General features: G+C 37.8%; 1 long non-coding RNA gene across 3 annotated transcripts in view; it reads left to right on the forward strand.

The window, feature by feature from the left end:
- The window catches only part of LOC109502514, an 87011-nt gene extending 66329 nt beyond the window's left edge, over positions 1-20682 (forward strand). For all 3 annotated transcript variants that reach the window (XR_002161142.3, XR_006582821.1, XR_006582822.1), the window contains 3 exons: positions 15924-16154; positions 17798-17890; positions 19234-20682. This is a non-coding gene — a long non-coding RNA (uncharacterized LOC109502514). The remainder of the gene's footprint in view (positions 1-15923; positions 16155-17797; positions 17891-19233) is intronic.
- Positions 20683-21678: the final 996 nt, after the last annotated feature.

Raw genomic sequence — 21678 nt, forward strand, 5'->3', positions numbered from 1 at the left:
AATCTAATAATGTTTCTGCATTGTCACTGTTCTTATTTCATTGTGCCCTCATTTTTCTCTTTCTTTCCACTTAGATTCCATAATCCATCATCTGAATCACTACCTTCCATACTCCTTTACACATTTGCTCCTGCTTTCTTTGCCTTATTCATTTTGCAAAACCATAACCTTGAGTAAATCCAACTCTCCACATTCTCTGCAACTTCACTTCTCCCTCTCCCTCATATCCCTTATCCAATCCTTCATAACATTCTTTCAGTTCTATCTCTAAAATATATCATGACCTGCCTGCTTCTCTTCTCCTCCACTGCCACCAGTCTAGTACAGGCTTTCCACTCTAAGAATTTCCTAATGGATCTCACTGCACTGGCTGACTACAGCTATGGATGCCCTTTCTCCAATGCAGTGAAAAAATAGATGCAAAGTCTGTTGAGAGTTTGTAAGTACAGTGGTGGAAAAATGAAGGGGGCCCATGCAATGGCTTCCATTTCTTCAATAATAAATGAAGAACTAATGGAAATGTGATGTTAAATATGAAGGAGAGAAAGTCAAAAAAAAGAGGATGTGAAAACCAGAAATTTGAAGAAATAGTAGAAGGTATAGCATAGTTACTGTGGAGAGTGAGAAGGCTATGCTATAAAAGAAACTGGGTAAGATTTTTGAGCACCATAAGTACCAATTTGTGGTCATGAATTTATAGAATGTCAATTTGTGAAACTTACTGTGCATCACGTAACCCAGAATTGGGCACACCAATCTCATATAGTTGTAATGGACCAAGCCCATTACATCAGCACCTTTGGTGAGAACTACCAATTCACCAACTTCCACTGTGCTGTGACATGGATTTTATTCTGGTCTACTCTCTCAAAGGCTCTGCATCTATTTATTCCACTCAGCACATGCAGCACATGCATAATGGAGCAGTAAGACAGAAAGAACCAGGATCCTGATGACTACAGAGCCACCATGTCAGCCTCTGGACCATGTTTATATGAAACAGAAATAAACACAGACCATAAGCGACAATTATTTCTGGTCTCCTGCATCTCTCACCCCCCAGCTGATCCTAAATATAAACAATAAAAATCCTCAATTAATAATGTAGAGATAATCAGAATAACATGTAACCAGAAAAATGCCCAGATTAAATCACAATCAAGGTGACTATGAACATGGGATTGAAACTGTTAAAAACATACAGAAGTTAAAGTAGCTTCAGCATTTTATATGAAACCAATATATTCAAAATATGTTTCACTGTTACATAAATCCACATAGTAATTATATTTATGAGACAAAGAACTTTATAAAGTAATGAAAAATAAAGACTACTATAATTTCAAAAATTGCCTCAACATTTTATTTATCCTACTGTGCTAAGCAGTAGGCTGGCTGCTAGAGAAACAAATATAAGTAAGTGTCTAACTTTTACTGAGGAGCTTGCTGACTAATAGTAGAGAGAAACATAAACATATCATTTGCACATACTTATTTTCAGTATGATTTTTTAAAATTCATCATCAGATTTTGTAGATTTAGCAAATAAACAAAAATACGTTTTTTGGTCTTCAAACAAGAATCCTCTTTGGCCAAGGAAAACAGCTGAATGTAATTTGGCTCACTGATCAGTAGAGGGTGATAGAACATCAGAATGATAGCTTAAGAATGCCTTTATGAACCATGTTGTAAGCATTTTTCTATAGTTCATTCAATTAATATTTTCCCCCAGACTCAGTGACATATTTAACTGTGAATATACAAAGTATATAAATCCATTCTGGATAAAATGCATTCATCACCTGGAAACACTTGGGTGAGAAAAACAATATTCACCATTCCTCTTTTATTTATCATTCCTTTTTACATTTTTTCTCTATGTCCTACAATAAAAAGTTCATCAATCAAGGAAATATATCACATCATTTTTTTTCTCGTAAGTGTTGCAAATATAGTTTGTTTTATCAATATCTTTCCAAGAGTGGTCAAATTAATGAAACCCAATGTAATGGGTGAACTTAGCCACCTGTGGCTGGTAACAGAAGGTAAATGATAAAATCTTTATGTTATCTGTGGGTAACATCATTCTGAAGCATGAAATTTGATCCCCTTCATTTATGTCTGTTTCTTTGACTATAATTCATATTATATAATATTAATGAGATCAATTTTTTCAAAATGCAATTGTAGTAGGCATTTTATATTAAACTATAGTGTTTTTGAAAGAAAGAAAGAGAAAAAGAGGCTTTTCTGCATCATAAAGTGTTTTGTTTAAAATTTTGTACAAGTGCCTCTCTTGTTCAGTTATTATAGTCTTAATTAATTTTCCCTTATGAAGGATATCAACTGGCAGTTATTTATGGAGTACCAACTAGATGCTCAATTTATGTTTTCAATAATTAACAAATTACCAAAATCTGGGTGGCTTAATACAACAGAAATTCACAGGATTTACACATCCTGTGATTGTACAAATGATATGTTTATTTACATATCATTTGTACATACTTATTTTCAGTATCACTTTTTAAAATCATTTAAAAATACTGTGAATTTACACAATTCAAGACAGAGTCTGAAGTCAAGATGTAAAGAGGGTCAGCTTCTTCTGGAGGTTCTGAAAGGGAATCTTTTCCTTGTCTCTTTCTCAGTTTCTAGTAGTATCTAGCAATCCTTGGCTTCTAGCTGTACCATTTCAATCTCTGCCTGCATCATCACATGGCTTTCTATGTGTCTTTCTGTGTCTTTACAGGGTTTTTTTTTAAGATTTATTTTATTTTTAGAGAGAGAGAGCAAGCAGGGGACATGGGCAGTGGGGGAGAGAAACAGAGACAGAAACAGAGACAGAGTATCCTAAACAGATTCCACGCTCTGCATGGAGCCCTACACAAGGCCTGGTCCCACAACCCTGGGATCATGACCTGCACCAAAATCAAGCATCAGACACTCATCCAATGGAGCCACCCAGGAACCCCTATTGGCTTTCTTCAAAAGATACCAGTTATTGGATTTAGGGCCAACTAGTATGGGCCCTAGTATGCCCTCATCTTAACTAATTACATGTGTAAAGACCCTACTTCCAAATAAGATCATCTTCTGAGGTTCTAGGTAGCCATAAATTTCAGAGTACTACCCAGTACATGTAGTAATGCTATTTCATGTATCTTCAAAGAAATCTTAAAAGAGAAAAAATAAGATGGTTCTCCTTTATGGAAATAATATGGAAACTGAATATATTATATTCAGAATAGACAAATCCCATTCAAATAAGTCTTTTTATTTTACTTTATTTTCACATTCATGTGTATATAACTTGCCTTGTTCTATAATAGCTTTGAGGTATCTTATAATAAAAACACTTAGTACAGTGCACAATATAAAATGTGTGTAGCTCACTAATAAATAGTATATACTTTTTGTTGAGACCCAATAGAATTAGAGATTTAGTAATAAAGGAAGATAAAAATCCTCTCTATAAATGCAATCCCTAAAATTCCATCACATAAAATTCATAGTCACATTATTGCAATGTAAAAGGAAACAACCCTTTTCAATTAATCTTCCAATTACCATGTGTTTAATTTATTTGTTTTCATTTATGAGATGTGTAAGAAACAGACCAATTATTACAAAATGTGCATCATACACTGAATTGAGAAGGCCCCAAATAATCACAAAGTCATTTTCTGACACTTTACCCTGCAGGAGATAATACCATTAACTGGTTCCTGGTTAAAAATTGTGGCCAGGTGAAGGATGGGAGCCACTTGCCAATTGAGTTCTATCTGAATTCACATTTTGTCAAAGACATTATCACAATTTTAAGATACAGTGGAAAGTCAAGACCCGAGAATGATAAAAACACAGATAAGGGGAAACACAACCTGTTCCACAATTCTCATTATCAGACAGGAAAGAACACATCAGCTCCATGGGAGAGACATGGAACTAAAGTTTTATGTAGCAATGAGTTGTTCAAAAAATGTCTCACTGAGTGATGAAAGGAAAAGATAAGGTCCTTTAAAAATTCCTAAAGTAATTGCAATAAGAGATGCTGATTCTCATCAGCAGTTTGCTAAAGTGGAAGCCATAATGCTAAAACACACTTAGCAAAAGCAGTTTTGAGAATGGCTAAGATAACACAATTCCAGTAATTTTGTCAGCTTATTCCAAGGACAGAAATTAAAGTAACTGGAAGAATGAGGTGCCTGGGTGGCTCAGTTGGTCGAGCTTCTGATCAGGTCATAATCTCACGTTCATGAGTTCAAGCCCCGCATCGGGCTCTGTACTGACAGCTCAGAGCCTGGAGCCTGCTTGGATTCTGTGTCTCCCCCTTCTCTCTCTGCCCCTCCCCACTCATTCTCTGTCTCTCTCTCTCTCTCTCAAAAATAAATAAACATTTTTAAAAAATTAAAGTAACTGGAAGAGTAACTGAAACAAATATCCTTCAAACACACCTCCCCAAATATTACTCCCCAACCTGGCCTTGGGGAGGTGTTGAGTGGAAGACTCTGCCACCTTGTGCTCACTGATGAGAATCCAGAAAGCTAATATTCTAAGATGCTAGATCTAGACATTGTTTAAAGACAAGTAAGCAGAGAACTTCCAGGAAAGATGGCAGAGTTGGAGAATTCTAAGCTCACCTATTGCCATAGATACAACTAGATAACACCACATCCACATAAATAACCCAGAAAATGACCCAAACACTGGCAGAACAGGCTTTCCACAGCTAAATATAGACAAGAAGCCACAGTGAACAGGGTAGGAAGGGCAGAGACATGTTTGGGAGTCAAACAAACATGTGGGACTGCCCATGGGGGAGAGGGACATGGCAGGCACAGAAACGGGAGAGGACCAGACCCCACAAAAGGCATCCCAGGTACAGGGTATCTGCAGAGGGAAGAAAAAACCCTGTAACATTTGGCTCTGAAAAACAGAGGGGCCTAACAATCAGTGCAGCTTAATACCTGGAAATTTCTTGGAGAGCCAAGAGGGTAGAGTTCCCACCCATAAAGAGACAGCATAATAAACAGCCCTTCTGAGATACAGCATAGAAGCAGCAGTTTGAAAAAAGCGTGAGATACATAGAAGACTTACTTACTAATCTCAGAGCATGTGCTGGAGGGACAGAGATCTTTGGGAGACTTCTCCAAGAATAAAAGCTGACAGGCACCACTCCCCTCCTCTGCCTCCCAGCATAGATACATGGACATGTGCAGGAACCAGTGTAGCACCAACACTCTCCACCTAGCTTCCTAAATAACAATGGGCCCTGCCCCCATGAGCTTCAGTGATCTGTCCCCTCCATCCATGCCTGAGCAGGGATTTTCCCAGGCAGCTGCATGTCACTTTCTGCAGTGGACCAGTGCAGACCTTAGCACCTTGTGCCCCACCCCCCCACAGACCTCTCTACAGACCTGCCCCACCAATATTTTCTTGGTCTGAGCCCATCCAAAGTGATGCCACAAGCCTGGCCGTGTGAAAGCAGTCCTGACAGGGTCCAGCACTACTCCACAATGACTACTGTCCCAGGGATAGGGGAAAGTAACCATACATACTAGTTCAACTATGGCCCCACCAGTGAGCTGGGGGCAGGCATCTGGTCTGACTACAGGCCCTGCCCACAAACAAAAGCTTTTCAGGGGAAAATACAGGGAAAGCACCCTGGAATTCGGTGCTACTACATCTCTGGCAAATACCAGGTATGACTCAACTCAAGTACAAGGTGGCACCAGACTGGCCCACTAACAACATAAAGACCAAACCCTAACCACAAGAGGCAAACTGAACTATTACAGATGACTGGACTGAAAGGAAAGGTGGCTCAGCCACAATAGCAAGTCACACACAACACATATGGAAGATACACCTGGAGCACCAGGCTCTGACAAACAGGAGACATTGCACTGCAGGGCACTATAGCTCCTTTTCTTCATAAGGCCACTATTTTCAAGAGCAGGAGATGTAGCTGACAGTCCTCTTTTTTTAATGTTTATTTGTTTTGGGGAGAGAAAGAGAGAACACAAGCAGGGGAGGGACAGAGAGAAAGAGGGAGATAGAGACTCCCAAGTAGGCTCTGTACTGTCAGCACAGAGCCTGATGTGGGACTCAATCCCATGAACAATGAGATCCTGACTTGAGCCAAAATCAAGAGTCAGATGCTTAACTGATTCCACCACCCAGGTGCTCCCAATGTAGCTAATATTCCTAACACATACAAACACAGAGGTAGACAAAATGAGGAAACAGAGAAACATGTTGCAAATGAAAAAATGGAAAAAAATCATAGCAAAAGAGCTAAATGAAACAGAGATAAGTAATATGCCCAATAGAGAATGTAAAGTAATGTTCATAGAGATACTCCATGAACTTGAGAAAAGAGTGGAGGACATCAGTCAGACCATTGACAGAGATAGAAAACACAACAAAGAGATAGAAAACAAAAAAGAACCAATCAGAGATCAAGAAATCAGTTAAAACTATACTGGATAGAATAAACAGTAGACTAGAGGAAGCAGAAGAACAGATCAGCAACCTGAAGGACAAAGTAATAGAAAGCAATCATGCTGGACAGGAGAGAGAATAATAACAAAAAACAAAAACAGACTAAGAGAACTTAGCAACACTATCAAGCATAATAACATTTACATTATAGGGATACACAGAAGAGAGAGAAAAGGGGGCAGAAAATTTACTTGAAGAACTAATAGTTGAAAACTTCCTGAATCTGGGGAAGGAAACAGAAATCCAGAACCAGGAGGCAGGAGCCCCTCAAAAAATCATCCAAGGAGGTCCACATAAAGACACACAGTAATTAAAACAGCCAAAAGTAGTGATAAGGAATTTTAAAAGCAACAAGAGAGGGGCATCTGGGTGACTCAGTCAGTTAGCGTCCGACTTCAGCTCTGGTCATGATCTTGTGGTTTGTGGGTTTCGGCCCCACATCAGACTCTGTGCTGACAGCTCAGAGCCTGGAACCTGCTTCAGATTCTCTCTCTCTCTCTCTCTCTCTCTCTCTCTCTCTCTCTGCCCCTCCCCTGCTCACACTCTGTCTCTGTCTTTCTTTCAAAAATAGATAAACATTAAAAAAAATTTGAGTAACAAGAGAATAGAAAATAGTTACATACAAAGGAAACCCCATAACTCTATCCCCTGATTTTTCAGAAATCAGAAACTGATTCTGCAGGCAGAAGGGAGTGGCATGATACATTCAAAGTGCTGAAAGAAAAAACCTGCAAATAAGAATGCTCTCTCCAGCAAGGTGCAAGACTTCTTCAAAATAGGAGGAGAGATAGTTTCCCAGACAAACAAAAGTTAAGGAATTTATCACCACTAATGCAGCCTTACAAGAAATGTTAAAGTGGACTCTTTGAGTGGAAAGGAAAGACCATAAGTAGGAGTAAGAAAAATAGGAAGCACAGAAGCAGTAAAATTAAGTATAGCTATAAAAACCAGTCAAGGGATTCACATAAGAGGATGTAATAAGAATAAGAGGATGTAAACTATGACACCATGTATCTAAAACATGCAGGGAGAAGAGTAAAGAATGAATTCAAACTTAAGCAACCATCAATTTAGTATAGACTACCATATGCAGAAGATGTTACATACAGACCTAATGGTAACTACAAATCAAAAGCCAGTAATAGATATGCAACAAATAAAAAGAAAGGAATCTAAGTATATCACTAAAGCAACCAAACAAAACCATGAGAGTAGAGACCACAAGAAGGAACAGAGAAGAACTGCAAAAACAAGCATAGAACAGGTAACAAAATGACAATAAATTCTTTCCTATCAATAATTAATTCGAATGTAAATGGACTAAACACTCTAATTAAAAGACATAGGATGATGGAATAGATTTTTTTAAAAAGAAGACTCGTCTATATGCTGCTTACAAGAGACTCATTTTAGACCTAAAGACACATGCAGATTGAAAGTAAAGGGATGAGAAAACATTTACCATACAAATGGAAGTAAAAGAAAGCCAGGGTAGCAATACTTGTATTGGACAAAATAGACATTAAAACAAAGACTATAACAAGGGACAAAGAAGCACACTATAGAGGCACCTCTGTGGCTCAATCAGTTAAGTGTCCAACTTCAGCTCAGGTCATGATCTCACAGCTCTAGAGTTCAAGCCCTGCACTGGGCTCTGTGCTGACAGCTCAGAGCCTGGAGCCTCAGATTCTGTCTCTGTCTCTTTCTTCCCCTCCCCGCTCCTGCTCTGTCTCTGTCTCTCTCTCTCTCTCAAAAATAAACATTTTAAAAAAGGACACTATATAATAATAAGGGGAACATCCAACAAGATGTTTGGAAACATCCAAATACGTGCAAAATTGTACCTATTTATGCACCCAACATGGGAGAACCCAAATACATAAAGCAGCTAATAACAAACATAAAGGAAGTAATAAATAGTAATACAATAATACAGGGGACTTTAGCACCCACTTACATCAATGGATAGATCATCTGAACAGAAAATCAACAAGGAAATAGTGGCTTTGAACAACACATTGGACCAGATGGATCTAACAGATATATTCAGAACATTCCATTCTAAAACAGCAGAATACACATTCTTTTCAAGTGCACATAAAAACATTCTCCAAAACAGATTAAGACCCAAACAAGGCTCAACAAATTCAAAATGATCGAAGACATACCATACATATTTTTTTAACCACAACACTATGAAACTAGAAATCAATCACAAGAAAAAAATCTGGACAGAACGCAAATATAAGGAGGTTAAATAACATGGTACTAAACAATGAGTGGGTCAACCAAGAAATCTAGAGAAAATCAAAAAATACATGAAGACAAATGAAAATGAAAACACAACATCCAAAATCTTTGGGATGCAGCAAAAACTGTTCTAAGAGGGAATTTTATAAATATACAGGCCTACCTCAAGAGGCAAGAAAAATCTCAAATAAACAACCTAAACTTATACCTATGGGAGCTAGAAAAAGAACAACAAATAAAACCCAAAACCTGTAGAAAGAAGGAAATAATACAGATTAGAACAGAAATAAACAAAATAGAAACTAAAGAAATAATGGAACAAATCAATGAAACCAGGAGCTGGTCCTTTGAAAAAATCAGCAGAATTGATGAAACCTTTACCCAGACTCAGAAAAAAAAATGGAAGGAGAGCTCAAATAAAAAAATCAGGGGGCACCTGGGTGGCTCAGTCGGTTGAGCATTCGACTTCAGCTCAGGTCATGATCTCACAGTTCGTGGGTTCAAGCCCCACATTGGGCTCTGTGTTGATAGCTCAGAGCCTGGTGCCTGCTTCAGATTCTGTGTCTCCCTCTTTCTCTGCCCCTCCCCACACATGAACTCTGTCTCTGTCTCTCAAAAATGAATAATTGTTAAAATAAATCAGAAATGAAAAAGAAATAACAACCAACACCACAGAAATACAAAGAATTATAAGAGAATATTATAAAAAATATATGCCAAAAAATTAGACAACTAGAAGAAATGTATAAATTCCTAGAAACATATAACCTCCCAAAACTGAATCAGCAGAAAATAGAAAATTGAACAGACTAATTATCAGCAAGGAAATTGAATCAGTAATCCAAAAAGTCCCAACAAACAGAAGTCCAGGACCAGAGGGCTTCACACATGAATTCTACCAAACATTTAAATAATTACTATCTATTCTTCTCAACCTATTCCAAATAATATTAAAGAAAACTTCCAAATTAATTATGTGGGCCTACATTACCATGTTACCAAAACCAGACAAAAATACTATAAAAGAGAACTATAGGCCAATATCTCTAATGAACATAGACGCAAATTCCTCAACTAAATATTAGCAACCTGAATCCAACAATACATAAAAAAAATCATTCACGATGATCAAGTGGGATTTATTCCTGGGATGTAAACATGATTCAATATTCATAAATCAATGTGACATCACATCAACAAGGGAAAGGATAAAAACCGTATGATCATTTCAATAGATGCAGAAGTATTCTACAAAGTACAACATCCATTCATGATAAAAGCTCTCAACAAAGTAGGTTTAGAGGGAATATACCTCAAAATAATAAAGGCCATATGTGAAAATTACACTAAAATTATACTCAATGGTGAAAAACTGAGGGCTTTTCTTCTAAGGTCAGGAACAACACAAGGATGCCCACTCTCACCACTTTTACTCAACATAGTCTTGGAAGTCCTAGCCACAGCAATCAAATAAGAAAAAGAAATAAAAGGCATCAGAATTGTTAAGGAAGAGTAAAACTGACACTATTTGCAGATGAGAAGGTACCATGTGTAGAAACCATAAAAATGCCACCAAAAAACTGCTAGAACTGATAAATGAATTCAGTAACATCTCAAGATACAAAATCAATATACAGAAATCTGTTGCTTTTCTACACACTAATAATGAAGCAGCAGAAAGAGGAATTAAGAAAACAATCCCATTTACAATTGCACCAAGAATAATAAAATACCTAGGAATAAACTTAACCAAGGAGAGGAAAGACCTGTACTCTGGGGCACCTGGGTGGCTCAGCCATTTAAGTGCTTGACTTAATTTCAGCTCAGATCATGATCTCACGGTTCATGGGATTGAGCCCTGCATCTAGCTCTGTGCTGATGTTACGGAGCCTGCTTGAGATTCTCTCTATCCCTCTTTCTCTCTGCCCCTCCCCCACTTGCTTGCACTCTCTCAAAACAAGTAAATAAACATTTTTTTTAAAAAAGAAAGAGCTGTACTCTGAAAACTATAAAACATTGATGAAAGAAATTGAAAATGATACAAACAAATGGAAAGATATTCTGCGCTCATGGATTGGAGAAAAAATATTATTAAAATGCCCACGCCACCCAAAGCAGTTAACAGATTTAATACAATCCCTATCAAAATACCAACAGCATTTTTCATAGACCTAGAACAAATAATCCTAAAATTTGTATGGAACCACAGAACACTGTAACTAGACAAAGTAATCTTGAAAAGAACAAAACTAGAGGTGTTATAGTCCCAGATATCAAGATATACTACAAAGCAATAATAATCAGAATAGTATGATACTAGCACAAAAATAGACACATAGATCAATAGAATAGAATACAGAGTCCAGAAATAAACCCACAATTATATGGTCAATTAATCTTCAACAAAGGAGGCAAGAATATGCAAAGGGAAAAAGACAGTCTCTTCAACAAATGGTGTTGGGAAAATTGGAGAGCTACATAGAAAGAATGAAACTGGATCACTTTCTTACACCATTCAAAAAATAAACTCAAAATGGATTAAAGATCTGAATGTGAGACCTGAACCATAAAAATCCTACAAGAAAGCATAGACAGTAATTTCTCTGACATCAACTGCAGCAACATTTTTCTAGATAGGTCTCCTGAAGCAAGAGAAACAAAAGCAAATATAAACTATTGGGACTAAATCAAAATAAAAATCTTCTGCATGGGGTGCCTGGGTGACTCAGTCGGTTGAGTTTCAACTCTTGATTTTGGCCAGGTCATGATCCCAGGGTTGTGGGATCAAGTTCCAAGTTGAACTCCACACTGAGCATGTCGACTGAATGGGATTCTCTCCCTCTCTCCCTCTGCCCTTCTCCCCAGCTCGCTCTGTCTCTCAAAAAAAAAAAAAAAAAAAAAAAAAAAAAAAAAAAAATTAAAAATTTAAAAAAATCTTCTGCACAGCAAAGGAAACAATCAACAAAATGAAAAGACAGCCTACTGAATGGGAGAAGATATTTGCACGTGATATGTCCAATTAAAGGTTAGTAGTCAAAATATATAAAGAACATATACAAATCAACACAACACAACACAAAAAAATCCAATTAAAAACTGGGCAGAAGACATGAACATGCATTCCTTCGAAGAAGACATACAGATGGCCAACAGACACATGAAAAGACGCTCAAATCACTCATCATCAAGGAAATGCAAATCAAAAACTACAATGAAAGTGTGCCTAGGGGCGCCTGGGTGGCACAGTCGGTTAAGCGTCTGTCGGACTTCAGCCAGGTCACGATCTCGCGGTCCGTGAGTTCGAGCCCCGCATTGGGCTCTGGGCTGATGGCTCGGAGCCTGGAGCCTGTTTCCGATTCTGTGTCTCCCTCTCTCTCTGCCCCTCCCCCATTCATGCTCTGTCTCTCTCTGTCCCAAAAATAAATAAAAAACGTTGAAAAAAAAAAAAAGTGTGCCTAGTTGGCTCAGTCAGAAAAATATGCAGCTCCTGATCTTGTGGTCATGAATTCAAGCCCCACATTGGGGGTAGAGAATATTTAAATAAATATTTTTTTAAAACTACATCTGTCAGAATGGCTAAAATCAAAAACACAAGAAACAAGTGTTGATGAGGATATGGAGAAAAAAACCCTCATGTGCTATTGGCAAGAATGCAAAACTTGTGTAGCCACTGTGTAAGTATGGAGTATGGAGTCTCCTCAAAAAAATTAAAAAAGAACTACTATATGACATGGTAATTCCACTACTGGGTATTTACCTAAAGAATACAAAAACACTAATTTGAAAAGATATATGCACTCCTATGTGTTTGCAGCATTACAATAGCCAAATTATGGAAGCAACCCAAGTATCCAAAGACAGATGAATGGATAAAGAAGTGGTGTATATTAATGTTACTCAGCCATATAAAAGAATGAAGTCTTGCCATTTTGCAATAATATGGGTTGATCTAGAGGGTATAATGCTAAGTGAAATAAATCAGAGAAAGACAAACACCATATGATTTAACCCATAAGTGGAATCTAAGAAGCCAAACAAAGGAAAAAAAGAGACAAACCAAAAAACAGACTCTTAACTGTAGAGAACAAACTGATGGTTACCAGAGGGAAGGTGGGTGGGAGAATGGGGGAAATAGGTGAAAGGGATTAAAGAGTACACTTATTGTGATGAGTACTGGATGATGTATGAAATTGTTGAATCACTATATTGTACATTGAATCATTATATTGAAACTAATATAATATTGTATGTTAACTATCCTGGAATTTAAAAAAAAAAAAACAAGTAAGCAGATAGTAAAGTTATATTCTTAAGAAAGTTAAAGAATCTAAATAGAACTGTGGACAAATACTCAAATGGTTCCTGCAAGAAAACTCAGGACTTTCCTCAAGAAACAGTTCTGGGGCCTCAGTTCAATACACTATATTTCAAGAAAAAAAAAGTTCTATCTTCCCTACCTTCCTACCTTCTGAGACCTAATGATAACACAGGAACAAATGCAGAACAGTAAAGAGAACACGAGGAGAGTTGTCAGTGTGTGAGAGACTAAAGCCAATATGTGGAAAATGGAAAAAGACTAAAAACCTGTGGTTAGATAAGAGAGAACAGGCAGTCCAGAATATGCAGGAAGGACATTCAGAGTAGGAGAGGATGAATCTCCATGGCAGAAACCCACAGAAGCTTCAGACAGAGTTGGCAGGTGCCTCAGAGGGCAGGAGGCACAGGGGAGGCTAAAACAGAGGGATTATTTGAAATTGTGTCTAATACATGACTGTATCAGACACCAACTAACATTCCCCACCCTCCTTTCCCATTTCTAAATACACGGAATACTAACTAGCATCTACTCCTACCCATTGCCCCTGCCAAAAGTTGCCATTAAAAAGCTGAATAAACTGAGGAGAAACAGGAATGCTAAAGCTGGATGCCAGTGTCCCAGGTAAAGCTCTCTCTAGTCTTGCATTTTGGAGTGCCAAATATCCCCCCTAAAACAAAAAGACTCCAGAACTCTTACCCTAAAATGAAGACAACCAGTGGTTAAGTCTATTTATAGAAGCAATGGTGACTCTGCACCAAAAATTTGTGCTCCTCATTTCTTAGTGTGACATACTTCTTCTGGGAAATAGGTACCCAGCCAGGGACTTCATTTTTCAGTTTTCTTATACCCAGGTGTAGTTCTCTAACTAGTAAAATGTAAGTAGAAGGGATGTATGACACTTTTCGCTTTCTTATTAACCCCTCTGACAGCTGGAACAAAAGGCACCAAGGCTCAAGGAGATGCTAGTGGAAAGATTCGGGGCCTCTAAATTATCACATGCAAGATAGCCACCTACCGGTCAGAGACATTTGCTTTGTACTGTGACACAGATGAGAAACAAACCTATTGTGTAAAGCCATTGTAATTTGGAGGTTTGCCTGGGTGACTGGAATTCCCATAATCAATGATCCCTCCCATGTACACAGAGCCATCCCACAGGAAGACAGACCTATATATACTACAGCAGTAAACTCCTAAAAGCTATCTAGAACAGTCCCATTCTTAAACCTGATGGGCAACTCAAGATGCCCAGAGAGAAAACAATAAAACAATAAAAGAGAAAGACTGAGATAAATAGTACATGTACTGATCCTAGGGAAAGATTATTGGAAGAGAAAAATAAGCTTTTAAATTTTTAAATTAGCATTTTCAAAGAAATGTGAAAACATATTACTTCCACAAAGTTCAAACTAGATGCTCCTTTCTCACATCCTGACCTTGAGTTATATATATATACACACACACACACACACACACACACACACACACACACACACACATATATCCCTTGAGGAAAGACATAAGTATTCCCAATAAAGGAGATAAAAGGAGTGCTAAGCAAAATGAATGGAAAAAGATCATCTAGACATAACTTCAGAAAAATTTTAAATACTGCATATTAAGAAATTTTTTTTTCTTTCTTTCTTTTTTATTTGAAAGGGAGGGGGGCACCTGCATGGTTGAGTTGGTTAAGCATCCAACTTTGGCTCAGGTCATGATCTCATGGCTCATGAGTTCAAGCCCCGCCTCGGGCTCTGTGCTGACAGCTCAGAACTGGAGCCTGCTTCAGATTCTGTGTCTCCCTCTCTCTCTGCCCCTCCCCTGCTCATGCTCTATCACTCTCTCTCAAAAATAAATAAACATTTTTAAAAATTAAAAAAGAGAGAAAGAGAGGATGCACAGGGGAAGGGCAGAGAGAAAAGGAGAGAGAATCTTAAGCTGGCCACACTGCCCAGTGCAGAGCGTGTCAAGGGCCTTCATCTCATGACCCTGAGATCATGCCCTGAGTCAAAATCAAGAGCTAGACATTCAACCAACTGAGCCACACAAGCATCCCAAGAGATTTTTTAAATTAACTTTTTTATCATGGTAAGAACATATAACATAAGATCTCTTAGCAAAAATTTTAATGTACAATGGAATATTGTTAACTATAGGCACAATGTTTTAAAACAGATCTCTAGAGTTTGTTCATCTTGCATAATTGAAACCTTATACTTGTTGGAAATCAACTCCCAATTTTTCTCTCCTTCCAGCCTCTGGTAACCACCATTCTCTCTGCTTCTATGAATTTGACTATTTTAGATACCTAATAGAAGTAAAATCATGCAGTATCTGTCCTTCTATGACTGACTTACTTCCCTTAACATAATATCCTCAGTATTCATCCATCTTGTCACATATGTCAGGATTTCCCTTTTTTTTTTAATGGCTGAATAATGTTCCATTGTATGTCTTTTGGTTTTTTTAGGGTTTTTGAATCCATTCATCCATTCATTAGTGGACATTTAGGTTGTTTCCACATCTTGGCTATTGTGAATAATGCTGCAATGAAAATGAGAAGAGAAAATCTTTTAAAGCCTTTAGATAAGAAGAGCAAAAAAGGTCACTTACCAAGGAACAATAATAAACTAACATCAAACTTCTCATCAGCAATTCTCATGCTAGAAGATAGTAGAACAAAACCTTCACAGTTCTGAGAGGAATAAAATGTTTGAATACAGAATTCTGTGCTTTGCCAAACTATAAATCAATGGAAGAGCATACTAAAAACATGTTCAGATTTACAGGTACTCAAAAATTTCATCTATTTGTGTTTTCTGATGAAAATTTGTTTAATATATTCCAGACAAATGAGGTAGAAACCAACGAAGAGGAAGATATGGAATATAAAAAAGGTGAAACTAACCCAAGAGTCTAATGAAAAACAATTCCAGAGTGAAGCTGTGCACAGGGTTTACAATCTAAATCAGAAGAGGAAGTCAGTGGGCCGCGACTAGAATGTCTTCAAGAAGAAAAAAGAAATGTAGTCTGTGCAGAAGATATAATGACTATAGAAATGGATGGTATCAGCTATATGGTAAAGAAAACATATTTTTTTTTCTCAATAAGATACAAAAAAGACAATTGGAAATTCTAGGGGGAGACAATAAGAATTACATTTTTAAATGATTCATGATTTAAAAAAAAAAAGGAAGGCAGCTAAAATGTAGGATAATTTTAAGCAACTTTTGAAATTATAAAAGAAAATTTATTTAATTTGGACACTGGAACATTCTTCTTCAAGGAGCCCAGAGGCCATGATCTTGGATGCATTTATGTTTTTTGTTTTGTTTTGTTTTTTTAATTTTTTTTCAACGTTTATTTATTTTTGGGACAAAGAGAGACAGAGCATGAACGGGGGAGGGGCAGAGAGAGAGGGAGACACAGAATCGGAAACAGGCTCCAGGCTCTGAGCCATCAGCCCAGAGCCTGACGCGGGGCTCGAACTCACAGACCGCGAGATCGTGACCTGGCTGAAGTCGGACGCTTAACCGACTGCGCCACCCAGGCGCCCCAAGGATGTATTTATGTTTAAATGTAATTTTTCCATATTATTTGGCTATGCAATAAACAATAATTAAATAGGATAGGGTTGATTGTTAACTTTCAGGATCAACCTATAAACAACACATGAAAGATTACAATAACGAATGAACTTGGCATTAACCTTGAAAATGTAAAAACAAAAGTGTGATTGACAGAATATGGTAGATAGAAGAGTATATAAAATGGAAGAAAGGGGAAAAGACCTGATAGTCTCATCAAAGTATATCCAGAATGTGACTACTTCTCACCAACTCCACAAGCACTCCCTACTCAGAACCACCTTTATCTCTATCTGGATTACTGCAGTAGCCTCCCAACTAACCCGTTTCCACCAACACCTTCCTATACTTATTCTCAACATGGAAGCTATACAAATCCTTCTAAATACAAGTCAGACTATGTCACTTCTCTGCTCAAAACCTTCCAATGGCTTTCCAGTGCACCCAGAGTAAAAGTGAAAAGTCCTTCTATTGGTCCATATGGCACAATGTCATGTCACCTTCTGTTATCTCTCTCACCTCAGCGTCCACCACAGGGCTCTTTGCTCACTCCATTCCAGCCATACTAGCCTCCTTGCCAATCCTTGAACGTGCCAAGCACACTCCTGCTTTGAGGCCTTTGCTGGTTTCCTCTGCCTGAACTCTCTTCCCTAAGATATTCACATGGATAACTCCCTGCCTGCTTTTAAGTCTTTGCTCAAACATCACTTCTCATTGAGGCCAAATCTGACCATCCAGCCTAAAATTGTTACTTCCACCTCCCTACCTCCTGATTCCTCTTACCTTATTCTCCTTTTTTTTCTCCATTAAACTTGTCAATGTCTACTATATAATTTATGTGTCTCAACACCCCCTCCCCGACTAGAATGTACAGGCCAGTGAGGCTAGGATCTTTCTGTTAATGACTGAGCATGTGGAATAGTGTCTGTCATCACAGTAGATAGTCAATAAATAATTGTTAAATGAATAAATATAGCTTAAGAATCAAGAAATATTGTATAAGTCTGTTGGGACAAAACCTAGAGGCTGAAGCATATTATTTAGAAACATAAAAGCAACTGATAATAAAACTATAATATCTATAATATCTATCAAAATTCAAGAAAATATAGCTAAATCCTTATTTTTCTTATAGGCAGTGAATAGATAATGTCTTTTAAATTGAAAAGTCAAGAAATGGCACCAACAGCACATAATTGAAAGTTGAAAAAGAAAAGAAAGTTGAGAGGTAATTAATGGACTACTAAAAATAAAAAGTTATTAAAAGTAGCTGCTACTACTATGTGTGTATGTTTGTTATAAGCATAGAAACAAAGACTTGAAGGATACAGACCAGATTACTGCCAGTTGTAACTTCTTAGATAGTTTACAGGAATAAAAGAGTAAAAATCAGTAATTATTAAAAATAATTTTAATCTTTATACCAAATAAAGGAAGGTTGTTTGCCTGCGGAAAGTGGTACTGAGTAGTAGATGGTAATGGTACTGAGAGAGATGTTGTTTTTCAGTATAAATTCCTCAGTTCTGTTTTATTTTTGCCATGTGCATGTATTACTTTGACAAAAATTGAAGAAGGGAAACAAATTTTGAAAAAAAATTAATGTTTATTTTTGAGAGAGAGACAGAGCATGAGCAGGGGAGGGGCAGAGAGAGAGGGAGACACAGAATCTGAAACAGGCTCTAGGCTCTGAGCTGTCAGCACAGAGCCTGATGCAGGGCTCAAACTCAGTAACTGTGAGATCATGACTTGAGCTGAAATCAGAAGCTTAACCGACTGAGCCACCCAGGCTCCCCGAAGGAAAATAAATTTGAAAGAATAAAAAGCATAAACAGATCTAGTTTTACTCTAGCACAGAAACAAATATCCCATAGGTTCCCAAAGCACCATATCATCAAGACCAATATCATGCCAACCTTGGGAATTTTCAAAGCAGGTGTTTCCAGTTGATCACCATGACTATAAAAAATAAAATGAGATGAAATAACATTAACATTTGGTTTTACTTTAACTTCCTGGTATATTCCTGGTATGGATTTCAAAATGTTCCTTTATTGTCTAAAATAGTCTCTATTTGAAAGCAAAGGACTCCCCTCATATCCACCTGCTAGAGAATTAGTCTAGTATTTTAACATTTGACTTTATTTTCTCCTTTCTAGATCATGTGAGTCAGCTTTACCTCTTTATGAATTTGCCAAAAGCAAAAGTAAAATGCCAAACTAAACATCTGTCACTAAACAGGAGATTTAGTACTTTTACCCATAGGAATGTTTGTTATAACAGGAATACCATAATCATTAAACCAAGATGAGGCCCCAGCCCTGGCAGATAGTATAACCTTAGACACCAAAGGCTTAGGGAACAACCTGCTTCTTCTGACTCTTACAGAGTCCTGAAGGACAGAGCATCTTCTTCTGCAATACTGTTAAGAACTGGGAGGGAAGTTCTGATAATGAGAGGCTATGCATATCTACACAGGGTTCTACAAAATGCGAGGGCTCAGACTAAAAGCCCTTAGCCACTTATTCATTGGTCAGCCCTAGCATCTTATACCAATGTTCTTCTAATCCCTAGCAAGTCTGAAGGGGTTGATAAAGACAGCTATCAGCAAGACTTCAAGCAGAAGAGAAATTCTGGTTCTCAACACTGACTGCACGACCAACGGGTGGAGAAGAACACAGTACCAGTTAATACCAAAGAACAAAAGTTTCCTTTATCTCCACAGCATATCTATAGTATGGGAAAGCCATTACTTTATTTACAAAGATCAACTTAACTAAAGCAAATATAAGGTGACACAACATTAAAGGCATTTAAACTAATAAGTGCTAAAATTTTATCTGTGCATTTATGTGTGTGTGCTTTTGAAAAAAAAAAAAAAAAGATCTGAATGCTATATTGAAGCCCCCACTGGATAAGTTTATTTTGTAGTTTATTGAGTGTATTAAACAAAGGACAACTAAATTTTGGAGGACACCAAAGATAACAATGTTAGTTTTAGAATTGTTAATATTATGCCATTTTTTTCTGACATTTATTTTACAAAGATTGATTACCCGTTGAGGTCATTCTTGGTCATTCTTGGAAGAAAAACTGTGTTATCACACAATCACCTACTCACCATGCCCTCATTTTTTTAAAATGATGAGGGCAAAGGGTCAGAAGGTGATTTTGTTTTAGAGCACTTTCAATTTCAGAAAAACTACTCCTGTGGTGCCCAAATCTTTCAATGCTATTAAAATGAATACTTTAAAAGCATCAGCACCCATGAATCTTTATTAAGCCTGAACACAATCCCTGTCTTCCTAAATCTCAATAATCTCAATTCTACCCAGATGTCCAAGCTAGAAATCTGGGAGCCATTCTTGCCCTCTCCCTCTACCTTATTCTCCTCATATCTGATCATCCCCTACAAACTCCTATTGTCTATAATTTTAAAATACAGCATGAACTTTTTCATGCTCTCTAGTTATAGATATTCCAAGTCACCACTGTCTTTCATTTGGGCTGCTACAATAATAATGTTTAAAGTAAAAACAGCAACAGATACTTCATAATATTTACTTTGGGTCAGGCACTGCTTTAAGTACTTTACATGTTAGCTCATTTATTCCTCTCAACAACCCTGTTAAGGTTTTTTAGTACATTTCTGCACTAAGACAAGGAAACTGATGCACAGAGGAGTTCGGTGACTTGTTCAAATTCACACAACTAAGGAGGTGGAGAAGCCAGCAATCACCTCCTTATGCTCCCTCTGCATTCACACCCATCATCCTCTGATCTGATATCCACTCAGCAGCCAGTGTGATTCTTTAAAGCAAGTATCCTTTACCCAGACCCAGAAACTCTCTTAAGGTGAGAACAGAAAACAGATTTATTCTTTTTCCCCCAAAACCTGATAAAATCAGCTCTGCAGAAAGGCTCTTTCCTAATGCCAAAAAGTCCCTTGACTTTTTTGGTACTCTCAGTTAATCAAAATTCTTCCCGTTAATCACAAAGTAGTTCCAGTTCAATAATAAAAATGCCCAGTACAGCGTGTTGGTCAAAATTCTGAACTTTATTGCAGTTAATGCTTCCTACTGCTAGTTAATGCTAGAGCCTTTGCAGTGAGGATCAACAAATTTTCATTCTCTCAGCTGGCCTTTGGCCAATCAAGGGTGGAGGGGCCAGAGCAGGAAGAGCAGTAAGGGCTGGGTCTTGTTTGACAGGCACAAATGTAATCTAGCACTGGTATACTCTGGCCGTGGCAGGTATTTAAAATTGACTCCTGGGGGCGCCTGGGTGGCGCAGTCGGTTAAGTGGCCGACTTCAGCCAGGTCACGATCTCGTGGTCCGTGAGTTCGAGCCCCGCGTCAGGCTCTGGGCTGATGGCTCGGAGCCTGGAGCCTGTTTCCGATTCTGTGTCTCCCTCTCTCTCTGTCCCTCCCCCGTTCATGCTTTGTCTCTCTCTGTCCCAAAAATAAATAAAAACGTTGAAAAAAAAATTTTTTTAATAAAAAAAATAAATAAAAAATAAATAAAATTGACTCCTGTTCTCAGGGTTGGTTTTATGAGCACCTTGGATATTCTGCTGTGAGTTCCCTTGTCTAGAGCTTCCTTGAAGTAGGCAAAATCTCTACCTGAACCAAACACTCATGCAGGAACCCAAGCCCCAGCCTCACCTTCAGCCTCTGATGGTGCATCTGCAGCCTCTTTCTGATAAGGTTGTCTGGTTTAGGCAGAAGGCCTCTTGGCATGATCCCATTTTCAGTAACCCAGGTACATAGTCCTACCAAGGATTTCATACCTTTAAGATGCTAATGGAGGGATCATAGTTACTTCCCAAAGGCATTTCTTTGGTCTCATGCCAGTAAACCATTTTCCATGTATTTCTGTGTTCCATGGAATCCAGGGGATACAAGTCAAACTCTCCACCTTGTCACCTTAAACCTTCCTCACCAGGCCTGAGGTGAAGTAAAAACACCTGTACCACCAGTCCCCATGGGTATAGGGAAGACTCACAACGCACTGAAAATTTTT

The sequence above is a fragment of the Felis catus genome, chromosome C1 (genome assembly GCF_018350175.1).
Source record: "Felis catus isolate Fca126 chromosome C1, F.catus_Fca126_mat1.0, whole genome shotgun sequence".
In the NCBI taxonomy this organism is placed as follows: domain Eukaryota; kingdom Metazoa; phylum Chordata; class Mammalia; order Carnivora; family Felidae; genus Felis; species Felis catus.